The sequence below is a fragment of the Coffea eugenioides genome, chromosome 8 (assembly GCF_003713205.1).
Source record: "Coffea eugenioides isolate CCC68of chromosome 8, Ceug_1.0, whole genome shotgun sequence".
Taxonomy (NCBI): Eukaryota; Viridiplantae; Streptophyta; class Magnoliopsida; order Gentianales; family Rubiaceae; genus Coffea; species Coffea eugenioides.
This window is the reverse complement of record NC_040042.1, coordinates 40,170,880-40,185,062: the sequence shown is the minus strand read 5'-3', so window position 1 is coordinate 40,185,062 and position 14,183 is coordinate 40,170,880. Positions and strand designations below refer to the sequence as shown.

Genomic DNA, 14,183 nt, shown 5'->3' with positions numbered 1-14,183 from the left:
TCCTCTCCTTCTTCCCTATCTACATTTCTCTCTTTTTCTTTTTTGAATTCATTCCTTCTTGTGTAAGACCAGTACAATTGGTATCAGAGCTTGCGGTCCTTAGATCTGCGAGCTCGGCTACCGAATCTGTAGCTAACCATGGCGGAAGGCACCAGAATGAAAGGCTTTGAAGAATAGCTGAAGAAGCAGGATTCACGGATTCAGAGTATTCTTGAAGCTAATGCAGCAGAAAGACTAGCATTGGAAGAGAAATTGGCGACAAATTACTCTAACATAAAGGCGCTCTTAGAAGCAAACTTAGCTGAGATGAAAAATTTTATGGTTTCAATGAATGCTCAATACACTGCTTTTGTGAGGAGCTTGCAAGGCGACAGAGGGATATTGGGAACTTCACCAGACAACACAGAGAGACATCCTGTCCAAAGGCCTCAGCAAAATTTAGAGTTGGGGCTATCCAGTCAAGGAGAAAGGAATTATCTACATGTAGGGACTCCTAAGGTGGAATTTCCCAATTTTGATGGTTCTAACCCTAGGGAGTGGGTTAGGAAATGTGAGAAGTTTTTCCGTTTATGTCGCATTCCAGACTCTCAGCAAATGGATTTAGTGGAATTGCATTTGGATGGAAAAGCTAGTATCTGGTATCAAGGCTTCAAGATCGGTAAGGGTGAGTTACGATGGGACAGAATTAGCCAAGAGCTTTGCAATAGATTTGGAAATTTGGGGGAGGATGATGTCATAGAGGAGTTTAACAAGCTTCATCAAACTTCCACAGTAATGGCCTACCAAGAAAAATTTGAGGAACTGCGAGCTGACGTGATGCTCAAGGTTTCTGGTCTCACTGAATCTTATTACATTTCCAGTTTCCTGAGTGGACTAAAGGAGGAGATTAAGTCTGTGGTCAAGATCCACAAACCTACCACCCTGCAATTAGCATTTGAGAAGGCGAGATGGCAAGAACATTATTTCCAGGTTATGTCTAAGCAACACAAGGTGGCCACAAAACCAACTCCAGTTACGGATACAATGCAGAAGCCTGCACATCAGGTGTTTGACAGTAGTAACAATTAAACTACCCCCAAAGGTTCCAGGAGGATTACCCCCACTGAGTTCCAGTATAGGAAGGATCACAATTTATGTTACAAGTGTGGAGAGAAGTTTTCTCCTGGGCATGTTTGCAGGAATAAGGGAATTCATTTGCTGCTAGCAGATGAAGGCGAGACACAAGTAGATGAAGTAGCAGATGAAGAGGATGAGGTCATTAAGTATCAAGCCAACAAGTATGGCAGAGATGTTACGCTATCCCTCCACTCAGTTTCAGGCCAATTGTCTTCCAGTACTATTAAGATGCTGGGATATTATGGTGATCAAGAGGTGTCAATCCTGTTGGATAGAAGCAGCACCAACTGTTTCATAAAGCCAACTATTGCTCAACTCTACCCTGAAGCTGTTAAGAGTCATAAACCTTTTAAAGTCAGGATTGCATATGGGAAAGAATTAGTTTGTGAGCAATGTATTCCATGAGCAAATAGTGTCTCCATTTCCCCGTTGCAGTAATCAATGACAATAACTCCTTTTCAAATATGGACAGTGCTTGATTCTTTGGTCCAAGTGCCTGACTCATGAAAGCAATGGATTCCTGATATGAAAGAATTAGTTTGTGAGCAATGGATTCCTGATATGAAGTGGATAATGCAAGGCCATCATTTTACTCACAATGTGTATGTGTTAGACTCGGAACCATATGATTTGATTTTGGGGGTTGACTGGATAAAGTGTTACAGTCCCATGACTTTTGATTTTCAAAAGCTGTCATTGTCATTTGAGAAGGAGGGTGAAATGGTGCTACTGCAAGAGGATTCCCACTAAGGTGTTGATGAAGCAAGGAGTATCTACCTAGAAGTATTGCAGAAACAAAATCAGAACAATTTTGCAACATTCTTGCATGATCTGAATACAAAACTCACAGGTAACTACTGTGCCCAAAACACTCACTCAATTACTTGCTCAATATGAAGACATATTTGCTACAACTTTACCCCCCAACCGTAGCCTCAATCATCAGAGACCTTTGAAACTTGATGCTAAACCCTTCAAGATTAGCCCATATAGGTATCCCCACAGGCAAAAAACAGAAATAGAAAGGCAAGTCAAAGAAATGTTGGCCACTGGTATCATCCAAACCAGCCATAGCCTTTTGCATCCCCAGCCTTACTAGTTAAAAAGAAGGATGGCAGTTGGAGGTTATGCATTGACTATAGACAACTTAACAGCCTCACCATGAAAGACAAGCTTCCTATTCCAATCATTGATGACCTCCTTGATGAACTGCATAGTGCAAAAGTTTTTTCAAAGATTGAGTTGAGGTCAGGGTATCATCAGATAAGAATGAACCCACCTGATATCCAAAAAAATAGCTTTCAGAACCCACTCTGGCCTCTATGAATACTTAGTGATGCCATTTGGCCTCACTAATGCACAAGCAACCTTCCAAGCTTTAATGAACTCAGTGTTTGAACCTTTTATTTGAAAATTTGTGCTAGTATTTTTTGATAACATTCTAGTTTACAGCCCAGATTTTGACTCCCATCTCAAACACCTATCCCTTGTTCTTGACACCCTCAGACACCACTCCTTATATGCAAAAATGTCTAAATGTTCATTTGGGCAAGATAGAGTAGAGTACTTGGGGCATATAGTTACTAGTGAAGGAGTCTCTGCTGATCCTGCAAAAGTGGAAGCCATGCTGTCCTGGCCTACCCCTACCACTGTTAAAGGTTTAAGGGGCTTTTTGGGACTGACAGGTTATTACAGGAGATTTGTGAAGGGATATGAAAAGATAGCTAAACCTTTAACTATTCTGCTCAAGAAGGATGGTTTTGAGTGGGATGAAAAAGCTGAGGATGCTTTCCAGGAACTCAAACATGCTATGACTCAAGCACCTGTACTAGCACTACCTGATTTCTCAGGAACGTTTGTGTTGGAAACTGATGCTAGCCAAAAGGCCATTGGAGTAGTTTTGATGCAGTAAGATAGGCCTATTGCTTTCATGAGTCAGGCACTTGGACCAAAGAATCAAGCATTGTCCATATATGAAAAGGAGTTATTGTCATTGATTACTGCAGTGGAGAAATGGAGACGCTATTTGCTAGGAACTCACTTCATAATCAAAACTGATCATGAAAGTTTGAAGTACTTACTGGAACAGAAGATCACTACACCCTTCCAGCAAAAATGGTTGGCCAAGCTTATGGGATTGGACTATAAGATCCAATATAAACGGGGTAAGGATAATTTGGCGGCTGATGCTCTATCTAGAAGGTTAGAAGGGAGGGACGAGGGGTCTAGTAGTGAGGAGGTGCAGGTCCATGCCATATCCATAGCAAAGCCATTATGACTAGCAAGGGTCTCAAGCAGTTATAATGGAGATGAGAAGGCTAAGGAACTACTGACTGCACTAGCTGTGGACAAATCTAGTGTGCAAGACTACACATATCAACAAGGGATTATCAAGTATATGGGAAGGGTGTATATTGGGAGTAGCTCAGAATTAAGGTCACAGCTCATCAACTGCATGCATGATTCTAAAATTGCAGGACACTCGGGGAACCAGGGAACATACCAGAGAATGAAGAACTATTTCTACTGGCGAGGAATGCAAAAGGATGTGGAGTCCTATGTACAATCTTGTGACATTTGCAAGAGGAGTAAAGGAGAGCATTGCCATTACCCAGGATTGTTGCAGCCATTATCAATTCCTGAGCAAGCATGGCAGGAAATTTCTTTGGATTTTATTGAAGGACTACCCAAATCATATGGTCATGATGTCATATTTCTGGTGGTAGACAGATTTACAAAATATGCTCACTTTACCTCCATGAATTCTCATTACACTGCTAAGAGTGTTGCTCAGGTATTCTTCGACCAAATATTCAGATTACATGGTCTGCCAAAAGGGATTGTATCTGATAGCGACAAAGTGTTCACCAGCATATTCTGGCAAGAGCTTTTTAAGCAAATAGGGACTGATCTTAGTTTTTCTTCTTCCTATCACCCTCAATCTGATGGAAAAACTGCGAGGGTCAATAGGTGCTTGGAGACTTACTTAAGAGCCATGTGCTTGCAGCAACCAGGCCATTGGAAAAAGTGTTTACCTGCAGATGAATGGTGGTACAACACTAACTTCCACTCCAGTTTGCAGATGACACCGTTCCAAGCTCTATATGGCTACAACCCACCCCAACTGAGTCTGAACACAGGTGACACTCAAGTTGCTGCTGTTGAGGATTGGATAAAGGAAAGGGTGAATTGGAATACATTGCTCAGGGAAAATTTATTGCAGGCTCAGAACCGAATGAAACAGTTTGCAGATAAACATAGAACAGACAGGTCTTTTTGTTGAGGGTGATTGGGTGTATCTCAAGTTGCAGCCTTATAGACAGACCACGGTAGCACTAAGGAGAAACTTGAAGCTAGCAGCCAAGTATTATGGGCCATATCAGGTGGAAAAGAAGATTGGGTCAGTTGCTTATAGACTCAAGCTTCCACAGGGTGCTGCTATTCATCCTGTTTTCCATGTTTCACTTTTGAAACCAACGACTAAAGGAGCTTCTATCAGCAATGAATTGCCACAAGTATCAGAGGAAGGGTTCTACACTACTGCCCCCATTGCAGTCCTAGATAGAAGAATGATTGACAGGGATGGCCAGCAGGTGGAGCAGGTCTTAATTTGTTGGAAGAACATGAATGAAGAGGATGCTACCTGGGAGGATTTGACTGTTATACAAAGCCAATTCCCATCCTTCAATCCTAGAGACTAGGATTGTTTGAAGGGAGGGTAACTATAATGGCTGAGCTGGAGCCAAGTTAGCTGACGTCAGGAAGTTAGTTAGGAGGGAATATTCTAAATAACAGATTGCATTTGTTGGTTATTTGATCTTGCATGTGGGTCATTTCATATTGCATGCGTTAGTTATATTGTTAGAATACCAGAAACTAGTATAAAGCAGTGGAGGAGGAGAAGAAATGTGGATTTTGGACGTAAACATTTCTCCTTTTCATCTATAATATCTTAGTCTTCCTTTTGCTCTTTCTCCTCTCCTTCTTCCCTATCTACATTTCTCTCTTTTTCTCTTTTGAATTCATTCCTTCTTGTGTAAGACCAGTACATTATTTTTATCAGCTGATGGCAAGAAAGTAGTTCAGAAAGTTGATCTTAAATTCAAGAGATGTACCCTTAGACATGAGATTGGCATTACACAGAGGTAGAGCGTAGTTCGATTTTATTAAACAAAACTCAAAATTTTCCCGTGAAGTGTGATTTTCTAGTACCTCAGAGCTTGACATCAACATTTGTTAATCGAGCAGGTACAATGTGATCATGGATTTTCCATTCGTAATAGATATAAATCGACTATTTGCCGGTGGACCGTGAGTGTAGTTATCATTTAACGATGATCCTCTAATCCGTGATTAATAAAGTAACGAAAATCAAATTTAACTATTTCTTGAATTTCTCTCTACTAAATTGTAGATTAATAAAATACGTGAAAAAAGAATACGCAAGAATTGGAGTAATGCCTATATATGGTGATGCTGATTCTGTCAAATGGTTCGAGGTTGAACCTGCTGCAGCATATATATGGTGATGCCGATTCTAATATAGTACATGACTCTTGGAATTGATTTTTCGTTCAAAACAAAGAACAGGTTGTTGTGATCGCCTGCAAAGCTCGTGAATCAATTATACCAGGACCAGAATTTGGCTTGGACAAATTTGAGTGGTTTTCTAGCTGTTTCAAGCATATAAAACCAGTACGTAAATCCGATCAAGATTCACAGGATGGAGCATTTTTCACTCGGGTTTATGAGTGGAGATTGAACATTAAATCTGGAGAGGTGAAGGGGAAATATCTCACTGGAACAGAGTTCTCTATGGACTTTCCTATCATAAATATGGCAAGCTCGTTTTCAGGTACTCATTAGCCTGACAGCGTTAACTTTGCTCACATATATAATTATCTTGACCAGCTATGGCTTATTGAAAAATGAGAATTTTCAGGCATGGCAAAATACAGGGGACTAGCGAAGCTCCTTCTTGAAGAGAAAACATCTGAATTTTGTCAAGTAAATTAAACAATATGCTTCAAAATATATTGTGTTTATCTTTTCTTTTCATATTTGACTAATCGAGTACTTATTAGTTTTTGATTTGCTGCACTTTGGCTAGGCGGATCAACAACCAGAGGAGGTGATAAAGGTCGAGTATCACAAGTTTCCTGAAGGCACATTTTGCTCAGGAGCTACTTTTGTTCCCAAATTTGGAAGTCTAGAAGAGGACGATGACTGGATTACCGCATTTGTACACGATGAAATGAGTAACATATCTCTGGTATCTATATGTGCTGAAGTTCAAAAGCATCGAAATATCCAACAAGACTGAACAAGTTCCTGATATGGTGCCCAGAATAAACAAAGTTTCTGATATGGTGTACGGCTTTGCCGCAGAGCCCGCAGGTATGTATAGTTGATGCCAAGAATATCTCGAGTAAGCCAATTGCCAAGATCAAGCTACCTAGCAGGGTACCGCACGGTTTCCATGGGGCTATTCTTTCAACATACTCATGAGTTGTAAAGTTAGCAACAAATACAGTGACGGAATCAGGATTTTTGGTCAGGGCGAACTCACATGTGGATAAAATTATCAATCTATACACAAGGGTAAATTTAGAATTATGGCTTGCTTTTTTTTTTTCGACACCATAATGTCTAAGTACAACTCAAAGTAAAAAGATTTTAATCAGATTTTCATTTTTTTTGACACTAGACCATTTAAACAAAACAATTATAAACTTTGGTACCTGAAATATAATAAGAAGCTCTATAAAGCAAAATGTTATTAATATTGATAATAGAATTTTGTCAAGATCTTGTAAAAGTCAAAAAAGTTAAACCCCCTTCTATCTTAACGTGCATATTATATCGCAACAAAAATAAAAAAGATATTATGGCACATTAACAAAATTTACATGATGTATATGATATAAAAGATAAATACATATTAATTTTTTACAAGGCCAGTGTAGCCCGGAAAATATGAAATCAGTTACCAATACAATATGGCATTGCACCAACATCTGATATTTGACACTAATGGACAGCAATTGCAACTGTTTTGATGAGAAACTATAGAAAATTCGGCACGATAGACTAAAGTTAGTAATACTTGTTAGGTTCATGGATAAAAAACTGTCCCAGGTTGGCTCGAGAAACGAAGAAAGAACAGTTAATATGTAAGTAAGAATTCGAGACCTAATAGATTAAGTTTTTGAATCAGAGTTGGGTTCTTAATTTACATATTGAATTTTTTGATGGTCTCTCTCGAGGCGTTTCTCCCTAACAGACTCATGGAAGGCAAATTCTAGTAAAAAAACGATTTTGGGTTTTACAACGTTATCATGTCAAAGTTTCCTAGCTTTTGTGCTATATAATTCACAACCGATAGTCTGATTAGTAAATCTTGTTTCTTAATATTAATTTTTTTGTGTTATATAATTAAAGTCTGATAGTCCGATTAGTAAATATTTTTTCTTAATATTAGGAAGAGAGGCAAATAGAAAATCCAAGGCATTCTTTAATGGATAACAAGTTTCTTCTCTGTTTCTACTTGGAAGAAATCAAGAAATATCTCCCACTTTGACTGGAAGGCCGGCCAGACAAACGTCAATATGTTCACTATGGAAATTTTTGAGAATTTTCCCAAACCGGTCAATGGTTTGACAATGAGTTCAAAATTGAAGTTTTTTCTGCCATGTGAGCTGGTGTTGTAGTGTCAATACATTAATATAGATTGATGTCTTGTTTCATGGAAGTTATATCTCTTGCTGAATCAAAACATGGCAATATTCCTGTTAACTTGTTCTGTGGAAAATGATATACTGCGAATCTCTAGATTTTAGGGTTGTTCATTGTTTATTTTTCTAGACTCGTCCAATAAAGTCTTAAATGGGGTTTTCAAAAAGGATAGTGCTGTGGTACCGATATCGTTAGGTGACTTAATATAAAATAATAGTAGTTGACCTGAACATTCGATTTTCTTTCCTTTTGTGGCAGTTTACAGTTTTTTGCGTCCCCTTTTTTTGTGAATTAAATAATGTATCCAAAGATACATTTATCTTTTCCAACTAAATTGGTAAGATTGTCTTGTAAAATAGTAAGTTTTAAGTACTTAACAAATTTACTTTTTTAATATTGAATCTTACCATTTATGTAATGAATTTTACTATATTTTTTGTCAAACTTACTCATTTTAGCAATATGTAAGTTTCTGAAGTAAATTAGTAAGTTTGTCCAACAAAATAGCAAATTTCAAAAGTTACATTTTTATTAGTAAAACTTATTATTTATCTAACATTTTTATTGATTAAACTTAGCAGTTTAGTTGTTTGTAAGTTTTTCAAGTAAAACAATAAGTTTGTGCAATAAAAAAGTAAATTTCAAAATTTACCTTTTTATTAGCCAAATTTACCATTTATCTGACAAAACTTACTACTAACCTCATTAAACTTACTAATTTAGCTGCATGTAAGTTTATCAAGTAAAATGGTAAGTTTGGACAATAAAGTTGTAAGTTTTAGTCATCCATATAAGTTACTTTTTTAATGCACAAACTTTCTATTTATCTTCCAAAACTTACTATAATTGTAAAGAATTTACTAACCTAGCTTTAAGTAAGTTTCACAAATATATTGGTAACTTTGTGCAATGAAGTAGTAAATTTTAGTCACTTATAAAAAAATACCTTTTTGTTAATAAGACTTATCATTTATCTTTCGAAACTGACTATTATTGTAATTAAATTTACTAATCCAACTTTGCGTAAGTTTCACATATAAAATAGTAACTTTCTTAAGTAAAAATGGTAAGTTTGTGAAATAAAGTAGTAAGTTTGGACAATTCACCAATTTACCATTTTATTTGTAAAACTTACCATTTTTTTAACAAAAACTTACCATTATTTCAATCAAACTTACTAATTATAATTGTTGTAACTTTCTTAAGTAAAATGGTAAGTTTGTGAAATAAAGTAGTAAGTTTGAACAATTCACCTATTTACCATTTTATTTGTAAAACTTATTATTTTTCAACAAAACTTACCATTATTTGAATTAAACTTACTAATTATAATTTTGTTGGAGAAGTAGTAATTATTTGAAATAAAGTAGTAAGTTTCATTGGAGAAGTAGAAACATTCAATATTTAAAGAGTAAATTTCTTATCACACTTATAATTTACCAATTTTATTACCAAAGTTACCATATTATCATCTGATGTTACTTTGAATATTGGAAACTTGAATGAACAGTAGTGCAATTGTAGCTAAATATACTAATCTTGGATGTGGGGTCCACTATTAACCGGTTGTACCAGTATTTTAATGTAAAATATTCACAAGTTATGAAAACGATCGGCACTGTATCATTTTCCTTTCAAAAATTTGGGTTTGATCTTGGTGGTTTTTGCAGTATTTGCTTAAGACTTATTCATAAGTAACATTTTAAATCTCTTTTATTTCTTGCCTCTGAAATTTAAGTAATGTTTTCTTATCTTGGGCAACATGTCCGTATAATTGACCAAAGTTCAAAGGCGAAATCTAAAACATTCCCTACGAAGTTCCTCAGTAAAATATATGCATGTTTTGAAATCTTGGAAGACGGGTACATAGTTATCCTGAATTGGGGTTTTGAAGCCAGTCTCGGCATCAATTCAATTCCATATAAAATTAAAAAGGAAAAAGAAAAATCACAGCAAATCCAAGAAAAAAGTAATTCAATGAAAAGACAATTTAATTCAAAACTTTTGGAAGGAAAGACTATACAAATTAACTTGGTTCGTAGGTTCAAATTGTCATCCACTTCATATATAACCACAGTACCGCTTGCATACTCCTAAAAAAAATCATAGATTTCACGCAGAAAATAAATCAAATATAAAATGTGAGAGATTTAATATATACATCAGTCTTTCCTGTACTAATAGTATATACAATAACAAGTTTCATATGTATAAAATTTGAAGTTTAAATTCTATTTTTGATTACTTAGTATGCATTTAGACTTGTTACTGTATACATTTTCAATGAAAAAAAAAATTAAATAGTATGTATCTACATTAGTCTTCCCTGTACTAATAGTATATACAATAACAAGTTTCATATGTATAAAATTTGAAGTTTATGTTAGGTCTGGCCCCAAGAATTTGACGAAAGGATTTGTGGCAACCCCAAAAGACAAATAACAAAGCAGAAATAAGTAAAAACAGGAACACAAGAATTTACGTGGTTCGGTCAAATTGACCTACGTCCACGGGCAGAGAAGGAGCAATATTTCTACTATGAAGAAGAGAGTACAAAAGATGCCTTAAGAAAGTGTTCCTAAACCCAAAACACCTAATACTAAAAACACAAGAGAGCCCAAAAGTATTTAACTAAACAAAAAACTTAATGAGCCAAAGCTCCAAATAACTCATTAATGCTCTCTTGGTTTTAGTGCACTTAACCCCATCACAGGCCCACTATATTTATAGGCAGCTAAGGGAAAGATTCCCTTATACAAAAGCAGATGTGGGATAACGCCACATTAACAAATCTCCACCTTGGTGTGTCCCTAACATCAATAACAACAAAACTGCTCCACCTTCTCCACATAAGCCCCAATGGGTTTAAATCACCAACAACGAATACCAACCCAATTCAAGCATTGTTTGAACTTGTAAACTGGAAGAGGTTTCGTGAACATGTCAGCAAGATTCTCCTTGGTACTGATTTTCTAAACAAGGACTTTTCCCTTAGCAATAGTATCTCAAATGAAATGAAATTTCACATCAATGTGTTTCGTCCTCTCATGATACATCTGGTCTTTAGTCAAATGAATGGCACTTTGACTATCACAGTAAATAGTAGTAACACCTTGATGCAGACTAAATTCACCAAACAGACTCTTCAACCACAAGGCTTCTTTGATTGCCTCAGTCATGGCCATATATTCTGCCTCCATAGTAGATAAAGCTACAACGGGTTGTAAAGTAGCTTTCCAATTAACTGCACAACCGCCAATGCAAAATACGTAACCTGAAAGTGATCTTCTCCTGTCAAGATCCCCAACATAGTCAGAGTCTACAAAATCAACCAAAGTTTTATTATTTCTTCCAAACTACAATTTGAAGTCCCTCGCAAGTATCTGAGAATCCATTTCACAGCCTGCCAATGTGCTTTTCCAGGACATAACATATACCTGCTAACCACACTGTCTGCTTGTGTGATAGAACGGTTATTTGGCGTATTTTGGACTGTTATTTTGTCCTAATTTTGACTATTCACGGTGCTAAGAACTGGAGTTTCACTCATATTCGACATTTGTGTGAATTGTAGGTGGCCGGCATAAAAAATGATCTCGCAAGGAAAAATTCCAGAAGACCTTGCATTTCAGAGCGTGGCCACGCCTTGGAAGGTGGACGAAACCGAAAGCCGGACTGCGGTCCACGTGAACTGCGAGGAGCATGGGATTAAAACTCCAAAAGCTAGCTTTTGTGCAATCAATTGGGCCAGACGTTTGTTTTCTTCTTGACTTCTCTTGGGCGGCGCTACATATAAAAAGAAAAAGGAGATTCAGAATGAGGGGATCAAGACCTTAGCTTTAGTCTTCTTTTCCGAGATTTGTCAGACGCTTTTACTTTTCTTTTGTTTCTTCGGCGGCTCTGGGTCAGACATTGGAGACTTTCTCCTCTGCTGTAGCTTTTGCTTTCGGATTCTGTACAATTTTTCCTATTCGACTTTTGCTTCTACTTTCGCTCCAGGGGTACGAACGCGAAACCCAACAAAGGGAAGCGAAGGTTTTTCAGCCGTTCCTTCGTTAATTCATCTTTTCCAATTCTTCGGCAATTAATTGAATGAATTCAATTAAATCATGCGGGATTGACACGATGAGGAGCGGCTAATTTCCTCCTCTACCCAAAGGTCGACGCGAAGGCGCGGTCCATAATATCTGTGAGATCTAACCGAATCTTCATTATTTCCTCCAATTAATTGCTATTCGTGCGTTTCCTGAATTAATTGTTCATGGGTATTTTATTAATTGAATATCAACGGCCGGGTATTTGATTTAATTTAATAGTCTACTGCCACGTTAATTAAATAGAATCCGTAATTATTCATTTAGTTAACACCCCGTGGCAATAATTGGTTTTATGATGGGGAAACGCAGGATCTAGTTTAAATAAACCCTCTTAGCGTGTTTATTGGTTAGGGTTGGGTTCTTTTAACTTTAATGCAATTGGGTAATTAAATTCCTATGGTCGTACCTAGGGTTGTTATCTGGTTAGGGAAGCAGTCAATGGTCGTACCTTGACTGTCGAAAAGGTAAGGAAGAACTGGTTGTCAGAGCTTATTGATAACTATAACCAACCTAGTGAAAAATGGATGAAATATCTTTGCATCGATGAGCATTTAATTGGACCGTGCCTGAGCAGTTGATCCTTTGGGTAGAACTTTTATTAATTGCTATTTTTAGTGAATTGTGCTTTGTGAGTTAGTTTTGAATTTTGTTTGTTTTATTTTATTTTATTTTTGTTTGCCTCCCATTGAAAATCCCCCAATTTCGTTCTACTAATTTGGAAAGAAATAATTTCCTACCTGCTCCCTGTGGAATCGACCCTACTTGCCATTGTACGCAAAATTAGTATTTTTATAGACAAATCCGGTATATCGGATCAAGCAAACTCTTCGGGAACAGGATGAATCAAGTAACCCATTGCACACCTAGGGTCCCTGCTCCAGTACTTGGATTTGTTCTATAATTATTTAATTGAGGTAGTAATTAGGACTTTTTAGTAATTATTATTGCACAGGTTCGGCACCTGTCATTGTGCAATATCTGGACGAGTACAAACCATTGCATACATAATGCTACCAACTGCGTTGGAATAAGGAACCCGTGCCATATACTCTTCCTTTTCAACTGACTGTGGTGACTGAGCAGCAGATAGTCGAACATGACTAGCAAGAGAAGTAGTCACAGGTTTTGCATCTTTCAAGCCAAGATAATTTTCTTGAGTCAAGAATAATTTTCCAGCTCCTCGGTCTCTTTTGATCTCCATGCCAATAATTTTCTTAGCTGCTCCCAAATATTTCATGTCAAATTCACTGCTTAACTGCAACTTCAAAGTGTGAATTTCTGACAAACTCTTTGCAGCAATGAGCATGTCATCAACATAAAGCAGCAAATAAATAAAAGAACCATTATCTAACTTTCGGAAGTAAATACAACTATCATACATGCTCCTTGAATAACCATGACTCAACATAAAAGTGTCAAACCTCTTATACCACTGTCTTGGAGATTGTTTCAATCCATATAAGGATTTCTTTAACAAACAAACATGGTCTTCCTTTTCTTCAATTTCAAATCCTGGAGATTGTTTCATATAAATTTTTTCTTCAAGTTCACCATGTAAGAAAGTTGTCTTAACATCAAACTGCTCTAACTCCAAATCATACATGGCAACTAAAGCAAGCAAAACACAATAGAGCTATGCTTAACAACAGGTGAAAATACTTCATTAAAATCAACATCTTGTACCTGACTATAGCCTTTTGCAACCAAACGTGCTTTGTACCTTGCATCTTCAATTTCTGGAATACCTTCTTTCTTCTTGAAAACCCATTTGCATCCAACGATTTTCTTACCTGGAGGCGGCATCACAAGAACCCAAGTTCCATTTTGATGGAGAGATTCAATTTCTTCATTCATCGCAACCAACCACTTGGCAGAATCATCACAAGAAATCGCATCTGAATAAGTAGTAGGCTCATCAACTACATCAGTTTCTTCTGCGATAGACAAAGCATATGCAACCAAATTTACATATCTTTGTGGTGGTCGAATATCCCTCCTTGGTCTATCTCTGGCAATGGAATATTCTTCCTCTTCTGAATTATTTTCATCAGTAGATTCAGATGCATGTACTGGCACTTGCTGAATAAAAGGATCAGAACTACCAATCTCAAGCTCCACCTGATTCTGCATACTATCATCTGTTTGACAAGAACTAGAAGACTCCTTCTTGGAAGATAACATAGAGAATTCATCAAAAATAACATCTCTACTGATTATAAATTTTGAAAATTTAGG

General features: G+C 36.8%; 1 pseudogene; it reads left to right on the top strand.

Moving 5' to 3' along the window:
- Window positions 1–4,843: 4,843 nt before the first annotated feature.
- Window positions 4,844–6,624, top strand: LOC113780748 (annotated as a pseudogene).
- The last annotated feature ends 7,559 nt before the right edge of the window (window positions 6,625–14,183 follow it).